This window comes from Monodelphis domestica, chromosome 1 (genome assembly GCF_027887165.1).
Source record: "Monodelphis domestica isolate mMonDom1 chromosome 1, mMonDom1.pri, whole genome shotgun sequence".
NCBI lineage: Eukaryota > Metazoa > Chordata > Mammalia > Didelphimorphia > Didelphidae > Monodelphis > Monodelphis domestica.
In genome coordinates, this window is record NC_077227.1 from 243,988,052 (window position 1) to 244,006,068 (window position 18,017).

Sequence of the window (18,017 nt, forward strand, 5' to 3'; positions counted from 1 at the left end):
TCATGTAACCATGGAAAAATATTCTAAATTTAATAAAAAGGGAAAAAAGGAAAGTATGTGGTAGAGTGGAGAGATAGATCACAGGATCTGGAATGAGGAAGACCTGACTTGACATCTAGCTTCAGATACTAGTAGCTGTGTGATTCAGTGTCTCTTATCTTCTTTGCCTCAGTTTCCACAAGTATAAAATAGGGATAAGAACAGCATCCCCTCAAAAAGGTACTATGAGGATCAAATGAGGTAATATTTATGAATCACTATGTGCCTGGAATAGACTAAGCACTATAAAAGTGGGTGTTCCCTTTCTTTCTGTTTTTTACTCATGGACATTTCCCATAATTTTATCATATGTCTGCCTAGCCAATCATGTAGAAAGTCTTTCCAATTCTGTTTCTAAAACAATTCTCTTTATCTTTTTTTCTTTATTCTGTTTTGCCCACAGTATCACTTATTTGTATTATTGCAATAGCTTCCCCAAAGATTCTTCCATTATTCACTTTCCCTTCCAAAATATCCTTTGGCTCACTGAAATGATCAGTACAAGGTTCTTCATCCTTAGGCAGAAATCAAAGCTGATATGATGCATCTGCCCAAATGTCTCTGATGGCCTATACCATATGAATCACATTTAAACTTGACATCCAGAGATCTCCAAATCATAATGTTCTTTTCTCTTATGAGTTCAATTTCATTATGCTATTTCCCATAGATTTCTCATCTTAGCCTAATCAAGCTACTTTTTGTCCCTCTTAAAAACAAAATAAGTTTCATCTTGGGGGCTCAGTGTATTGAGAGTCAGGCTCAGAGGTTGAAATTCCTATGTTGAAATCTGGCCTCAGAGACTTCCTAGCTATATGACCCTGGGCAAGTCATTTAAAACTTATTGCCTTGCCCTTAGCCCTCTTCTGCTTTGGAACCAATGCACAGTATTGATTCTAAGATAGAAGGTGAGAATTTTTTTTAAAAATGAACACTGTGGTCATCACAAGGGTTATCCACTACAATCAGGTAGGATTCATTCCAGGAATGCAAGGATGGTTCAATATTAGCAAAACCATCCACATAATCGACCATATAAACAAGCAAACCGACAAAAATCACGTGATTATTTCAATAGATGCAGAAAAAGCCTTTGACAAAATACAACACCCATACCTATTGAAAATACTAGAAAGTATAGGAATAGAAGGGCCTTTCCTAAAAATAATAAACAGTATATACCTAAAACCATCAGCAAATATCATCTGCAATGGGGAAAAACTCAAAGCCTTCCCAATAAGATCAGGAGTCAATGATGCCCATTATCACCTTTATTATTTAATATTGTACTAGAAATACTAGCAGTAGCAATTAGAGAAGAAAGAGAAAATGAAGGTATTAAAATTGGCAATGGGGAGACCAAGCTGTCACTCTTTGCAGATGATATGATGATTTACTTAAAGAATCCCAGGGAATCAACCAAAAAGCTAATCGAAATAATCAACAACTTTAGCAAAGTTGCAGGATACAAAATAAACCCACATAAGTCATCAGCATTTCTATATATCTCCAACCCAGTTCAGCAGCAAGAATTAGAAAGAGAAATTCAATTTAAAGTCACCCAAGACAATATAAAATACTTAGGAATCTATCTACCAAGACAAACACAGGAACTATACAAAACACAACTACAAAACACTCTCCACACAATTAAAACTAGATCTAAACAATTGGAAAAACATTGATTGCTCATGGGTGGGACGAGCTAACATAATAAAAATGACCATCCTACCCAAACTTAGCTATCTATTTAGTGCCATACCCATTGAACTACCAAAAAACTATTTTACTGAATTAGAGAAAACCATAACAAAGTCCATTTTGAAGAACAAAGGATCAAGGATATCCAGGGAAATAATGAAAAAAAAAATACAAGGGAAGGTGGCCTTGCAGTCCCAGATCTCAAACTATATTACAAAGCAGCAGTCATCAAAACAATTTGGTACTGGATAAGAGACAGAAAGGAGGATCAGTGGAATAGACTTGGGGTAAATGACCTCAGTAAGACAGTCTTTGACAAACCCAAAGATCCCAGCTTTTGGGACAAAAATCCAGTATTTGATAAAAACTGCTGGGAAAATTGGAAGAAAATGTGGGAGAGATTAGGTTTGGATCAACACCTCACACCCTACACCAAGATAAACTCAGAATGGATGAAGGACTTGAATATAAAGAAGGAAACTATAAGTAAATTAGGTGAACACAGAATAGTATACATGTCAGAACTTTGGGAAGGGAAAGATTTTAAAACCAAGCAAGACTTAGAAAGAGTCACAAAATGCAAAATAAATAATTTTGACTACATCAAATTAAAAAGGTTTTGTACAAACAAAACCAATGTAACTAAAATTAGAAAGAAAGCAACAAATTGGGAAACAATCTTCATAACAAAAACCTCTGACAAAGGTCTAATTACTCAAATATATAAAGAGCTAAACCAGTTGTACAAAAAATCAAGCCATTCTCCAATTGAAAAATGGGCAAGGGACATGAATAGGCAATTTTCAGTTAAAGAAATCAAGGCTATTAATAAGCACATGAAAAAGTGTTCTAGATCTCTTATAATCAGAGAGATGCAAATCAAAACAACTCTGAGGTATCACCTCACACCTAGCAGATTATTCAACATGACAGCAAAGGAAAGTAATGAATGCTGGAGAGGATGTGGCAAAGTAGGGACATTAATGCATTGCTGGTGGAGTTGTGAATTGATCCAACCATTCTGGAGGTCAATTTGGAACTATGCCCAAAGGGCGATAAAAGACTGTCTGCCCTTTGATCCAGCCATAGCACTGCTGGGTTTGTACCCCAAAGAGATAATAAGGAAAAAGACTTGTGCAAGAATATTCATAGCTGCACTCTTTGTGGTAGCCAAAAATTGGAAAATGAGGGGATGCCCTTCAATTGGAGAATGGCTAAACAAATTGTGGTATATGTTGGTGATGGAATACTATTGTGCTAAAAGGAATAATAAAGTGGAGGAATTCCATGTGAACTGGAACAACCTCCAGGAATTGATGCAGAGTGAGAGGAGCAGAACCAGGAGAACATAGTACACAGAGACTGACACATTGTGGTACAAGAGAACGTAATGAACTTCTCCAGTAATGGCTTTACAATATCCCTGAACAACCTGCAGAGATCTATGAGAAAAAAAAAAACAAAAAAACAAAAAAACTATCCTCAAGCAGAGGACAAACTGAGGGAGTAAAAACACCGAGGAAAAGCAACTGCATGACTACAGAGGTTGAGGGGACATGATCGAGGAGAGATGCTAAATGAGCGCCCTAATGCAAATGCCAACAACAAGGAAATGGGTTCAGAGCAAGGACACATGTGATACCCAGACGAATTGTGCCGCCAGCTAGGGAAGGGGTGGGGGGGTGTTGGGGGGAGGAAAAGAAAATGATCTGTTTCTAATGAACAATGTATGAAAATGACCAAATAAAATCATTAAAAAAAAAAAATGAACACTGTGAATACCTTTTGACCCAGCAACTACCACTAATGCATCTGTATCTCAAAGAGATCAAAGATAAGGGAAAATAACTAATTGTATTTAAAAATATATAGAAGCTAATATGGGGTGACAGAGGAATGGAATCTGAAGGGTGTCCATCATTTGGGGAATTTTGAATTATGTGATTGTAATGGAATATTATCTCTCCTTTCCCTTTTCTTTCAGTGCAACCCTCTCACATATCATTCATACGCATATATAACATGTCATGCATTCATATTGTTCCATGTCATAGCATTTACATCATCATAATCAGCTTACTTCTCCACTGTCTTTTTGAGTAAATTCTTTCTGTCTTCTCTACTATTAAGAGTAATTTTTGAGAATTACAGAAATCCTCTTTCCATGTAGACATATAAACATTTTGACCTTAATGATTCCCTTAAATTTTCTTTCTTCTTTACCTTTTTTATCTTCTCTTTTGTCTCATGTTTGGCCTTCAATTTTTTTTTGTTCGTTTATATCTGGTTTCTTATTCAGGAATGCTTAGAAATCTATCTTATTGAATTACCATTTTTTCCCTGAAAGAATATACTCAGTTTTACTGGATGGGTGACTCTGGGTTGTAAACCCAAATCTTTTGCCTTCCTGAATATCATATTCCATGCCTTTCAATCCTTTAATGTAGAAGCCACTAGACCCTGTGACATAGAATTTGAATGTTTTTTTCTGGCCGCTTGAAGTACTTTCTCTTTGACTTGGTGACTCTTGAATTTAGCTATTATATTCCTGAAAGTTGTAATTTGAGGATTTATTTCTGTAGGTGACCTGTGAATTCTTTCTTGTTTGAGGATTTTTGAGCAGTTATCTTTGATAATTTCTCATAATATTCTATTTAAGGTTTGTTTGTTTTTTTTATTGATCATGGCTTTCAGGTAGGTCAATAATTCTCAAATTGTCTCTCCTAGATCTATTTTTCTAGGTCAGATTTTTTTTTCAATAAAACATTTCATGCTTTCCTGTTTGTTTGTTTTTTTATTCCTTTGATTTTACTTTATTGTTTCTTGATTTCTCATGAAATGGTTAGTTTTTAGATGGTAAATTCTCATTTTTAAGACCAGATTTTTCTCTGTCAGTTTTTGATTCTCCTTTTTCAATTGGCCCACTTCTTCTTGCTTTCCTTTCCTTTCTCCTTGCATCACTTTCATTTCTCTTTCCCACTTTTCCTCTACCTCTCTTAATTGTTTTTTATGTCCTTTTTGAGTTCTTCTAGAATCTGTGACCAATTCATATTTTTGGGTGTGTTTCCTTTGCTTTCACTATCCCCCTCTTTATATGTACCTTGCTCCTTAACTCCATAAAAATTCTTTTGTTAGGTGCTTTTTGTTGTTTACTCATTTTTTCCTATCTAATTATAGTTGGGTTAGGAGGATGATGTGATGGTCTGAGGATTGAGAGCTCTTAGAGCCCCCCCCCCCCCCAGATGACTAAATTGGCCCTTGTGATTCTGATAGGCTAAAGAATTGCCTAAGGCTTAGGTGTAAGCATTTGATCTCACTCTGACCTTGGTTAGGTCATGGACTGATAAAATTCTAGTCACAGGATTAGTCTCAAGTTTTTGTTCTCACTGTGTACCCTTGATTGTCCTGTTTTGGTGCTCTGCCCTGAGCTTTAGACAAAAGGATCAGTACTTAGTACTATCATCCACCCCAAAATATGAATTCAGTCCTTGTCCCAAATCTAGGCTAGAATTCACTGAAAGGATTGATATTTCAAGGAGTACGGGTTGACTTTTACCTCTATTTGTTCAGGCAGGGTCTTAGGATCTAGTTGTTGGTTCTGGCATAGGTTCCCAAATTTAGACAGCAAATTAGACAGTTGGGAGGTTGGGGTTTGCTCTTGCCTTGCTATTCACTTGCTGATATGCTTCCTGCTAGCTTGGCTTCCCTCTCACCTCAGTATCCCAGATGGTCTCTGTCTATCTTATGGGTTTTTATTTTCTTGAAAGTTCTTTTGCTCTGTCTCCTTGTTGGTTCTTTCACTCTTCTGTTCATTTTTTGGTCATATTATAATTTGGTTTGGGGAGGATTCTTGTGGTGTCATAGAGCTGCTGAGGATTACTCTTCTTGGTTCCACTCCTGGAAGTCCACCTAATTTCCACTTAAAAGTCATAAGAAAAAGCAGAGGAAAAAGAAGAAGAGACCTAAGGTACAAGTGTATGGAAAATTAACTTAAGAGATATCAACAAAATATCAGCAAAATAGTCTGAATGCTATAAAAGAGATTGAAAAAAATGTTTTATGATCATTCTAAAGAAGTGGTTAGTAGGAGACAGCAAATCAACTAGGCAGGATGGAAGTTAAATGTTTTATAGGTAAAATTAAGTAAGGTATGAGAGTTTGCAGAGGCATAGCAGTGTAGAGCTCTGGAATTCCCTATTTTATTAAACAACTGTTATTTATAACATAGGATTCTCTGTGTGTCTCATCTCAGGGTCAGACTCTGCCTCCACTGGGCTTGGGTGGCCTTCCCAAAACAGGGTTACTCTTCTGATACTGGCTTAAATAACATCCTATCCCATCCCCAAACCGCCTCTATTTATTTCAGATGTCAGGTCTTTCTTTTCCTTCTAATACTCTCTCCTATTGTGATGTCATCTGTTATCATTTATCAGATATTTTTTTGAGATCACTCTCAAATCTATGTAGCCCCAATGACTGCAGTGCACTTCTAATCTGTTAGGGAATTTTTAGATAAGGAGTGATCTAGGTTTTAATCTCATCATCTAATTCATAAATTTTTAATTTGCATGCCTGTGTGCATGTGTGTATATCCATATGATGCACTTCATTGGAAATTTGTTGAAGCCTATATACCTCTATCATTGCCATTCTTATTTTTGCCTTTCATAATCTTTACCTTCCTTTAAGGCATAGCTCAAGTGATTCTTCCTTTGTGAAGACTTCTCATATACTGTCTCAGTTTTTAGTGTGCTAACATTTTGCTAATTAACAAACATTTACTTGATACAATAGACTATAAGTTCTTGGAGTTCAGAGGTACTCTTGTTTTTCTTAGAATGTGTCACTATTTTGCATTTAATATGTGTATAATATTGTTTGTTTAAAATTAGTTTAATTTATAATATAAAACTCTGCTAGTCTTTGCTGCTACATTCTGACAGCTTGATGAAGATGGGATGCACATGTAGTAGGGATTCTGAACTCTGTGTACTTTTATGTGTGCATATATGGTGATAATTATTGAACTCTTCTTAAAACAATGTTTTTAAAAATGATAAAATGCATAAGATTACAGAGAAAACTATATTGATGTATATTTTTAAAAAGAGTTCATAGACATCAGGCTAAGAATCTCTGAAACAGAGAAATAATTTGAGAAATGTCATTGCATATCGAAAAAGAAAAAGTAAGTGGTTATCCTACATAGATGTTATAGTAAAAATTCCTGCTTTAGATGAGAGGTTGAAATAGTTGACTTATGATTCCTTTCACTATTTCTTGTTTATTAAGAAAATGTATGTGGTAGGTTAGTTCTAGAGTACCCTGGACAAAAAGCTACTTCCAGTTCCACTGACAAGGATCCAAGAAGCTTAAAAGCATGAAAATTATTCCAAAAGGGAATGATTTCCTATGCTAATAAGCAGCATAAGGCCTATTATGCTTGAATTTAGTTTTAATAATATGTGTGTACTTTTAAGTCAGTGATTAGTCATAAAATATTTTTAAGCATAAAAGCAAATTAAATGCTTTATAAAAATAACTACCTGAGAGCTCATACCATTAAGCAAATGCAAAGAAGTGAAACATCTAAATACACATTTACTGCCTACATAGCATACTCCTTCACAGATCATGCAACACCTAAATTAGAGTAAAAAATTCAGATATTGGGCTATATATACTTTAGGAATAATGAACAAATGTTAAAGCTATACTCAGGGTATAATTACTGGCAAATCTATGAATAGAGAGGCCTGTTTATTGTTCTTTGGGACCAAATAAAAACATGCTATCATAAATAAGACTTCCTGCCTTGTTTATCGGTTTACACATCTAATTAAATATAATACCTGGTTAACTTTTTTTAAGGTAACTTGTATACTTCCACTTTTTCACTATATGCCTAAATTTCTGCATATTTCTTCTAAATGACTTCTCTGACTATAGCCTCCCTTTCCTCCAATCTAGTTTTTTTTCATCTTTTAGTTAATTGTGAGATGGAAAGGAGGTGGTTAATTTTTGAAAAGTATGATTTTTCTTATTAATACTTTGAGAATATTCTTAATTTGTACATAGATCATCCTTATGAAGTTTTTTTCTTAATCTATAGATATGTAATTAGATTTCTGTATATACATATATATGTAAACACTCATATATGTGCATGTCTTTGTAAATATTAGTGTATATATGTGTATGTATATAGAGATTTATGCATATATGTATATATACACACATATATACATCTGAAATATATAGACAGATATAGTGATAGATAGAGACAGACAGACAAATAGATAGAAGATAGATAGATAGATAGATAGATAGATAGATAGATAGATAGATAGATAGACAGACAGACAGGTCAGAATGGAAATATATCAGTATTCACTGACATTCAGTTATTTCCATTATTTTTGTTTTTGCTATACTGTCACACTATCTACAAAGGACTAAGACTTTTTTATTCCTTTAGTATCTTAATATCTTTCAGAGACCTTAGATCAGGATCTCTTGATGCCCTTAGAATTGTGTAACATCCAGGACAGAACTCTGAAGGATAGATAGAGGTATATGAACCACCCTCTCATATACACAACATCTCATATTATACATATGCACATATGTATTTATAAAGTGTATATGTACATGTATATACATATCTGCATATGTATATAAATGCATGCCTATACATATAAATGGTATGTTTGTACCTGGTTCAGCTGCTTTTCCATGCTTCATTCTTTTTAATATCATTTCTAAGGTATTTTCTTCATAAGTAACTGAGACTATAATACTGTTTTCCTTAAGTATGATTCTCAGCATGCTGCACTCTAGTCCATTAACCTTCAATTTTCCTCTTTGCTACCTCATGAGTTTTAAACTCCACTAGACTTTTTCAGCTTTCTTTTTATTGGCCAAACACTATCTAGCTTTATCTTCCTCTACATTTCACCATGTAACTTCCTCTCTAGAATATTTCTATATGTGTATAATGTATTTTATATGTCTCTCCCTCCCTATATAACTATATATATATATAAACATATACATCTTCTTGAGATTTACTACTTCTTTATCTACTCTTACTCTTTTATCTACTCAGATTTTAAATACACATATATTAAAGTTATATTATATCCATCAAATTCTAGCTTTATTCCAACTTTCTTCAAAAGCTATGTTTCTCCTTTTTCATTTTTCTGACTTAAATTTTCTAATAAAATTTTAAAAAGCAACAATGATAATAACAACAGTTCATCTGTCTATTGCTTCAAGAAAATTATTTTCAAAATCTAATGGAAAGCACTATGATATTGGTGTGATAAGACATGAATTTGTGAATTTCCTTACTTTTCCTAGAACCCAGTTTCCAAATTTGGTAAATAAATTCATAAGATTAACTATTCCAACTTTAGATATATGAACCTATGAGCTCTTTAAGGCAGCAATTATTTTGTACTGTTTTTAGAGATGAGGAAGCTTAGGGTATGACACTGAGTAAGTGATATACTCTAGATTTTTTTTCGGATTTCTTTTTGTTTTCTTTGATCAATAAATGAAATGTTTAGATATTGGCATGTCTGAAACTTGTCTGTGAGACTATGACCAGGTCTCTTGATCTTTCTGAGACTTAGTTTCCTCACCTTTAAAATGTGTAAAATAATTATAACAAACATTTCTCATTGGGATCTTGTGAAAACCAAAGGAGTTTGTATTTGTGTGTGTGTGAAATTTTAAGTGCCATATCAAAGTTTAGTATTTTTAAAAATATAAGTTGTATGCTTACATGGAGATTTAGTATGAGTATATGAAGAGATGTGTGCTAGTAATTTTCTGAGGAATTTTGTTGGGCCTCCTTGTTAACAAAAGTAAGACAGAAGAATCAGAAATAACCTAACATGAAATTAAACTCTTTTGTACTGCAAGAGTTTCTGACCTGAGTTGAAAAAGTTGATGATAGGCAATTTATTTTAAAAACTAAAAATTACAAAAATATCATTTTATACTATGTTTTAAAATGAAAAGACATACTTTTAGAGAGTGTCTCAAAGGCACATTTGATCACAATTACTTCACTTCCTGTGCATTATTATCAATGATATTCATAATGATTGAGAACAATGCAAAAAAAATTCAATGTATTTAGTTTACCTCTTAAGAGAGAAGAATAACATACCATAGGAATAACTTCAAACATAAAACACTTTCTCATTAATATAAAATTCAGGAATAATTGAACGTGTATTTGCCCAAATATTTGTTCCCTATATATTCTGCTTAAATAATTACTTAATATGCTTAACCTCAAATACAAAATTTATTTTTAATTTTGCAAAGAATATAGCTACAAGATACACTCTGACTTGTTCCCTTTAAATGATTCATATTTTTTATTTAAAAGTTGTTATTTCTATAGCTACAAAATTGGGGGAAGAATATTATAAATATGAATCCTCTATATAATACATGAATTTCACTTTTGGTTTGCCCTCATATAATACATCACTTGTGGAACATACATAAAATAACACTTCAGAAATTAACCAATATGGAAGAGCTTTCCTCCTTCCAGGTGCACTCTGTGCTCACCTAAACAAACTTCCCCCCCCAAAAAAAAATCACAAAAAATCCCCAAACATCTCATAATGAATATTGGTATAGTGGAACCAATATAAAACAGGGTGAAGCAGTGCTGTGTCTGGGATAGTGTAGAGAATCAGCAAAGAAGGCCCATTTTTCTGGGTAAAGAGAGTACAAAGGAGAATGTGGTTCAGTCTAACTTAGTGAATCTTGACCATCATTCAGATCAAGTGGCATGGGAAGGATGACATCCAGGTTGACTCCATCCATAGTATGGGAGAGTGGAAATCAGTGCCAACAGTAGAAATGGTAGAGGGATAAATTTAGCTCAGCATCATACAGCTATAGTGGAAATTGCCACAACCCACCAGTGGCAGAAGTGGGAGAAACACAGCCCAGCATGGTTCAGTTTCAGTGGGAGAGGGTGGAACACAATGCTATACAATACAAGAGACATCTGTAGGGAATGACTATAGCGCCCCCCCCCCCACTACCAGCTCCCCTCCTCAATAGAATTCTCACTGCACAATCCATGAGGCAGCTCAGATCAACACAGTTACTAGAATAGACCACAGTACAAGCTTGTGACAATACTCACTCTACTCCAAGAGTCGAACTTAGCTTCAATGTATAGGTAAGGTCATAAAAGAAAAATAAAATAAATAAGGAGAACAGAAAAAAAAAAGCCTGATGATGGAAAACTAATTCAGCAATGGGAAAGACCAAAATGTATACTCAGAAAAGGTCAACAAAGCAAAAATAGAAATATATGAAGACTCAGAGTTAAATGTGAAAAGGTGTCAGGCCCAAACAAGCACCTAAAGGAGTTCAAAATGGCATTAAACAACAACAACAAATAAGAGAGGCAGAAGAAAATTTGGAAAGGAAATGAGAGAAAAAGTAGATAGCTTAGAATGAAAACAAAATCATGAAAGAAATCAACTCCCTAAAAAAGAAAGTACAAAAACTCATGTAATGAAATTGTTCATTAAACATTAGAGTTGTATAAACAGAAGCTAATGACAATACAAGAGAATTGAGAACAGTAAAACAAATTCAAAAGAAGGGAAAAAATTGAAATAATTCATTGAAAATACACTTGACCTGGGGAATATACCCAGAAGAAATAACCTAAGAATCATTAGACTGCCAGAAAAATGGTTTAACAAAAAAGGAATCTGAAGTTCATAGAGAACTGCACTGAACAAGGGGTAAAAAAAAGTAATTGAAAAAATTCTACCAAATACTTTTTGAAAGAGATACCAAACTAAAAGTTCCCCAGAATATCATAGCCAAATTTCAGAACTCCCAGGGCCAGAAGAAAATTCTGCAATCAGCCAGAAAACAAAATAAGACAAAAGTCATGGAGCCAGAGTCAGGCTTACACAGGAACTAGCTGCCTTTCTATCAAAGAATCAAAAGGCATAGAAATTACTCAAGACATAGGATCTAGGTCTACAACCAAGAATCACCTAACCAATAAAACTGAACACAATAATTCAGGGAAAGTGATGGATATTTAATGAAATAGAAGTTGTCCAAGAATTCATGACAGAAAGACTAGAGATGAAAAGAAAAGTCAATAATCAAATTCTACCCATGAGAAAGAATATAAAGGAAAACAGAAAAGAGAAAATTCTAAATACTCAATGGGTTTAATTATATTCACACAAGGTAATGTGACAAGTAGAATATTTAAGATATTCATGAGAAAAGAGATACTGAAGGTACATGAAGTACCTGAGGAACTCAAAGAACTGAAGGGGTAAAACTGACTAATGACTAAAATAGTTAAGCTATCTATGATACTTGAAATACTTAATGTACCTAAACACCTAAAAATACTTAATGTACCTAAACATGGTCAAACTGTTGATTCCATGGATTATTTTAATGATGGTAGTATAAAAATGACAAATTAGTCTAAATCAATTTCCCTATTTGATGCCAAACCAAACTACCCATATTATTATTTCATAGATATAATAATAATAATAATAATAATAATATTGATAATCATAAAGTTAATCTGGAAGAAAGAAAAGCCAAGAATAACAGGAGTATTAACCAAAAAAAATTTAAGGAAGCTGGTCTAGTTGTACTAGATCAAAACTGTATTATAAAATGGAAACCATAAAAAATCTAGTACTGTGCATCAAATAGCAATGGATCAATGGAGTAGATTAGGCAATCAACATGAAGTAGTAAATTACTACAGTAACCTAGTGTTTGACGAACCCAAATATTCAATATTTGGGGAGAATTCACTATTTGGCAAAAAAAAATCCTAGGAAAACTGGAAAGCACTATGGAAGAAACTAGGTACAGACCAAAATCTCACACTATATGCCAAGATTAAGTCAAAATGGAAATATTCTTTGGAAATAAAGGGTGATGCTATAAATAAATTAGGTGAGCACAAATGAGTTTATCTGTCAGACCAACAAGTAAGGAAAGAATTTATGACCAAACAAAACATGGAGAATATTAGAAAAAAATAGTTAACTTTAACTACACTAAAAGTAAAAAAAAAAATGTATTTACAAAAACAAAACCCATGTAACCAAGATTAGAAAGGTAAAACAAACCTTAGAACTATTTTTATAGCAAGTGTCTCGATTAAAAAAAAAAAACAACTCATTTCTCAAATATATAGAGAAGTGAGTCAAATTTATCAGGATACAGCTTCCTCAATTGACAAATGGTCAAAATGAACAGGCAGTCTTCAAATAAAGAAATTAAAACTGTTTAGTCATATGAAAATGTTCCAAATTACTATCAATTAGACAAAATGCAAAGTAAAACAACTCTGAGGTACACTTCACATCTCTCATACTGGCTAATATGACAAAAAGGAAAAATTATAAAATTGGGAGAGGATGTGGGAAAATTGTTGGTGAAGTTATGAACTGGTACAAACATTCTGGAGAGCAATTTGGAACCATGACCAAAGGGCCATGCATCTGTATATACTGTTTGTCCTAGGAAAACCACTAACAGGTCTGTAAGCCAAAGAGTTCAAAGATAGGAGAAAAGATCCTAGTGTAAAAATATTTATAGAATGTCTTTTTTATAATGGCAAATATTTAGAAACTGAAATATCTATCAACTGAAGAATAACTTAACAGGTTGTGGTATATGGTTTTAATGGAATACTGTTCTGCTATGAAATAAGTGATTTTATTGCACCATAATCACAAAAAGAACCTGGAAAAAAATATGTGAAGTGATGCAGAGTGAAATTAATAGAACCAGGACAAGACTGTACACAATAAGAGCAATAATATTCAAATGAACAATTATGAAATGCTTAACTATTATCAGCTATCTAAGACAATTAATCACATGCTTAAAAATGTTGTCCAACAACATAGAAGAAACTGATTTTTCTGAATGCAGAAGGAAACATAATTCTTTACTTCATCTCCTTCACAAGATTTTCTCATTTAAACATTCTTTAACAATATGAACATAGAAATGTATATTGCATGAAAACACATGTATAACCCATATCATATTGCCTACTATGTCAGAGAGGAGAAAGGGGAAATGGAAAGGGAGAGAACATGGATAATAAAATGTAAGAAAATGATCATTGAAAATTGTATCTACATTTAATCTGGAAAGATATAATAAAAATAATTAAATAATATGAATCCATTCAGGGACTTTTAATAACTGTTATTACTATTTAAAGTTTACAAATGGATTTACTATTTCATTTACTTTTTAAAATCCCATGATATAGGATTTATTATTATCATCATCATTTTGTAGAAGGAAATGAGGCCAAAGGATGTTGCTATTTCCTGGAAAAATAGCTAGTAAACGTCTAAGTTGCAACTTAAAAAGAGCTCTTTCTAACTCCATGTTAAATCGTTTATATATTACAACACAAAGATATCAAGATGGCTGACTGGGAGGTGCTTGAGCTCAGCTCTCTGAAATCAGCTAGTAAAATAAACAATAACAAATGAACAGGATAGGTAGGAAAGAAATCTTCATGGGATGATTCGTACTGAAAAGCCAGCAAAGACTAGAAAACTAGAAGGACATAAAAGAATTGGATTGACATAAAAGCCCCCAAGAGTTCCAGGAAAGCTAATAATATAAAAACTATTCATTATATTTTTCTAATCATTTCTCCATATATTTTACCATTTCATTGTGAATCTCAGCATGATGAAATCCTATCACTTACTTGAGGTCTTCTTTGAGCTCATCTGATTATTTAAATTTCTTCTCTAATGTCATAGTTTGTTGGTTTATAAATCCATTGAGGAGATTCTCTGAAGCTGCGGGACTATGCAATTTCTCTCAAAAACCTCAGTAGGTCCCTAGAGATTTGTTGAGTAGATGGGCCATGTGGTAAAATGTTGGTCCTGCAATTTTCTAGGAAGCCATGTGCTCTTGCTTTTAAACTGTTCCTAAGAGTTGTCACCAGAAAAGCATTTTTCTCTGCAATTGTATTATGTGATCCTAAAGACATAATTAGAATATTCCTAACATCAATTTATTTCTTACACAAATCTCTTTTGCTAGGCTGGGCAAGTAGAAATAGACTGAGTTTTTTTTTCTTTTTCCTTTTATTGAATAGTACTTCCTTATTTTAGCAAAGTACCTCAAATTTCCCCAGTTTCTTTTTTGGAGGCCATTACATTGCAATACGGCATCAAATAATTTATAATGAAAGATTTCTATAATGCTAATTTAAGTATTTCAAGTAAAAAGCTAAAGGCAAGAAGAGAAATAAGTAAATGAGGACCTCAAAACAATAATAATAAAACATTCAGGGGAAAAACCATGTCATTCTAAATAGAATTTATTCCCATGTCATGTGGTAGCTGACAATTAAGGAAAAACTTTTAGGAAAGAATTCTGGGAAGGACCAAAATGACAATAAAGTTCTTAACCTTTAAACTCATAAGGCTTTGGTTATTAATACCTGATGAAGTACAAATAATTTGCAAAATGCAGCATTCCATTCAGTATCCAAGTAGTTCATTTGACTGAGGCAACTAGTTGGTATAGTGGATAGAATGTCAGGCTTAGAGTCAGCATAATCCTTTTCCTGAATTGAAATTGACCTAAGACACTATATGTATGAACTTGACCAAGTCACTTAACCCTGCTTGTCTTGGTTTCCTTTTTTGTAAAAATGAGCTGGAGAAGAAAATGATAAAAAAAATAGTATATTTGTCAAGAAAATCCCAGAAGATATAATGAAGAGTAGAGCATGGCTAGAAAATCTTTAAACAAGTTTATTTGATTAGAATAATGCTAGATATCTCTAAAATTCTTTAGAATGTCATTATAATCACTGAAATCTTACTTTCTAATTATGTCCTTCTTAGATGCTTGGGGCTCAGAATCATGTAGTTGTCTAATATAATCATTTTTTAAATAACAAAAATTGAAGACATTTCCTAATCTCAAAGAGGATATGAGAATGCTTTCTAAATTGTGTGTTATTCATGAAAAACTGACACATATAAAATAATAAATATTCTTTAGGTATAGATATCCATACATATTTTCAGAAATATATTTCTGAAAAAGAACTCAAAATTAAGAATAAGAAACCTTTGAGGTCTAGTTGGACCTCTGCTATGCTCTACCTATGTGACTAGCTAGTCATTCCTTTCATGAGATATTTAAAGTAGGCAATATAGAATTAGGAGTGTGAAATTATCCTTAATATTTTTTAAATAATAATTTACAATTTAGCTAAAAACATGACCTTTAGCCAAATTAAATAATGGAATACAAGAAAGATCTATGACTATTTACTTCATATTGATTTTGTTTTTAATTATTTATTTAATTACATATACTAAAATATAAAATTGAAGACAAAATAAACATGAATATTATTAATTACATATGGATATGTGGTGAAATCTCATTTTATGTATCTATAGAGAAAAATGGATAATTTTGTATCATATATAATGTTGTAAGCACCCTTAAATATTTAGAACACTTCTTCCATTTTAAATCCCTTGTTAGTGTAAATTTATTTAGATTTCCTTTCTGGATTTATGCCATATACAACATTTCTTTTCTATGTGTATCAGAATTCTGGTTATGACTTTTTACCTGCACCCTATTAAGTAATCTAATCTAATGATCTAGAATAATTTTATCCTATAACTCTCTAGGTTCATTTGCTACCAATGATACAGTATAACTGTAATTTAAATTTGTAAATATAATAAAAATTATGAGATTATCCAGTAGAATCAGTCTTTAAAATTTGATGAAAAACAGTTTGATTGGAAGCTCTATAGTATAGTATCTATTTCAAACAGTTTTTCTCTTCTTATTAGTTACAGGTAATCCTCTTTCAGAAATGCTAATTTCAAACTATCCTTTCCTATTCTAATTTTGAAGATTTTCCTGAAACAGTACTTATAGATAGAGCATTTGGTTTGAAATTAGGACAAATTATCTTTATGAGGTCAAATCTGGCCTCAGAAACTTTTGATCCTGGGAAAATGATTTAACCCTGTTTGTCTCAGTTCCTCATCTATAAAATGACCTGGAGAAGGAATTGGCAAAAGACTCCAATATCTTTGCCAAGAACACCCCAGAATGGGAAAGACAGTCATACATAGCTTAAACTGATAAACAACACACATATACACATGCACATGAACATACATCCTTCCCACACACACACCCCTACTAATGTCAGTGAAGCAGGCAGATAAATCCTCTCCCTTTAAAAAGTCTATGGTATCATACGTTACTTGTTCTCCCTGTTGCTGTGCTTGCTATTCTCTTTAATTCCTTCATTTGTTCAGAGAGAGTTTCAGAAATACAGATTACTTATTTATGAATAAATTTAATATTATCACTAACCCTATTTTTAAAAATGCTTAAGTTAAAATATCAAGAAAGTTACAAAATTTTCAGCCAGGCATAACATACATACAGTGTTATTAGGATAGCAGTGTTGAACTTTGGATCTGAATGAGGACACACATATAAAAACTTCTTTTCTACATCAGAGGAAACATTCATGAATATAAAGGTTAGATTATTGTTCGGCACTTTTGATACTTTAGTTGCATTTACTCCTTCACCTACAGAAATTACAGTAACCCAACCTTACCTAGAATAGAATTATTATATTTATCTTTAGTTCAACCCATGACAACATTCTTGTAAATCTTATATTGACCACAGGTGGGAATTTCATCAAAGAAACTAATGAATTATTTCCTCTTCTGGGTTGATCCTGTGAGAAATTGTGGTCTTGGGGTTTATATTGCTGCTATATTAATATTCCCAGCAGTAATTATTTTCTGAAGAAAAAAGCATATATATAGATATGTGTGTGTAAGAGAGAATGACAGAGAGAAAGAGAGAAAGAGAGATTTTAATAGATAAATGTGGGTCCACAGGCAGCATCTTGGATAATGAGATAAACTTATACTTTTAAGGGGCATAATTCTCCAACTTATATTTCAACCATGATCACATACTATGCCAGTTTATTGAGTTACTTATTTTCATTTCCCATAACAGAATTACATAATCACTGAAGCACCAGTTTGAAAGATTTCAGTGGACTGGAAACAATCCTAATATCCTAAGACATTCTATAGTTTCCTTAGAGAAAGGGCTAGGAGTAACATCAGCTATGAGTTACCCCACAAGCTGAGTTTCTCCTCTTTCATTGGAAA